The 1634-nt window shown below is 37.8% G+C and overlaps 1 protein-coding gene across 10 annotated transcripts in view; it reads left to right on the top strand.

Moving 5' to 3' along the window:
- The window catches only part of Osbpl8 (oxysterol binding protein like 8), a 138633-nt gene that overhangs the window by 98028 nt on the left and 38971 nt on the right, over positions 1–1634 (top strand). The window lies entirely within an intron of this gene.

Raw genomic sequence — 1634 nt, 5'->3', positions numbered from 1 at the left:
CAGCATAAGTTGTCATCAGTGTTTTTGACCTTGGCCATTCTTACAGGTGTAAGATGGAATCTCAGAGTTGTTTTGATTTGCATTTCTCTAATGGCTAAGGATATTGAACATTTCCTTAAGTGTCTTTCTTCCATTTAATATTCCTCTGTTGAGAGTTCTCTGTTTAGGTCTGTACTCCATTTTTTTTTATTGGATTATGTGTTCTTTTGGTGACCACTTTCTCTAGTTCTTTATATATTTTGGAGATCAGATCTCAGTCTGATGTGTGTTTGATGAAGATCTTTTCCCATTCTGTAGGCTGCCGTTTTATCTTGTTAACCATGTCCTTTGCTTTTCAGAAGCTTTTCAGTTTCAGGAGGTCCCATTTATTAATTGTTTCTCTCAGTGTCTGTGCTACTGGGGCTATATTTAGGAGGTGGTCTCCTGTGCCAATGCATTCAAGTGTACTTCCTACTTTCTCTTCTATGAGGTTCAGTGTGGCTGGCTTTATGTTGAGGTCTTTGATCCATTTGGACTTGAGTTTTGTGCATGGTGATAGATACGGATCTATTTTCATTCTATATGTTGATATCCAGTTATGACAGCACCATTTGTTAAATATGCTTTCTTTTTTTCCATTTGATATTTTTTGTTTCTTTGTCAAAAATCAGGTGTTCAAAGGTGTGTCTTGGGTAGGTAGAATTTAACATATTAAAAATGGCAATCTTAACAAAAGCAATCTATAGATTCAATGCAATGCCCATCAAAATCCCAGCAAAATTCTTCGCAGACCTCTAAAGAACAGTACTCAACTTCATATGGAAAAGCAAAAAACCCAGAATAGCCAAAACAATCCTGTACAATAAAAGAACTTCTGGAGGCATCACAACCCATGACTTCAAACTCTACTACAGAGCTCTACAGTACTGAAAACAACCTGGTATTGGCATAAGAACAGACAGGAGGACCAATGGAACTGAATTGAAGACCCGGATATTAATCCACACACCTTCGAACACCTAATTTTTGACAATGAAGTATCTTCTTTATTAACCAGTGGCAATAAAACATATTCGTAGCATACAGAGGAGATTCCCACATCATATATCTTCATCTCTGACTCTGGCTGCCCCTCCCTTCATTTCTGACAGTTGACCCTCTTTTTTATTGTCATGTCTCCAAGATCAAGGATGTTATGTCAGGGTAGCTATCTTTCCTTTGATTCTCTCAGCTTGACATCTCATTTATGTAGAGAGATGTACATGCGCACACCTCTTCTTAATATTTTTCTCTTTTTATTCCTGGCTTCAGAGTCTCCCTAACTTTTTGTATCTTGGAATCACAGTGGTTCTGCCCATTTTGCTCCTCAATGAGTCCGTATTCATTTCACAATTCGTGTACATGCAGCTAGTAAATGTGAAGAACGCTCCTGCTTCAGTCTGAATCCTATGCTGGCATCCTGTTCAGCATTATGTAGCCAGTGAATTGCCTATTATCAATTTTTAGTAGAGTACAGATGTAGAAAGTGATAGATAAACTCGCTAACGTTATTGACAGAAATGGAGCTTAAGATAAGGAGCATTTCATAAAAACAAGTGATGTGCTCACACTTAAAGGCCTCCTCCTAGACAGTTATATAGCACACCTTACCTAAG

This window comes from Microtus ochrogaster, chromosome 24 (assembly GCF_000317375.1).
Source record: "Microtus ochrogaster isolate Prairie Vole_2 chromosome 24, MicOch1.0, whole genome shotgun sequence".
Lineage (NCBI taxonomy): Eukaryota > Metazoa > Chordata > Mammalia > Rodentia > Cricetidae > Microtus > Microtus ochrogaster.
This window is presented reverse-complemented; position numbering and strand designations above follow the sequence as displayed.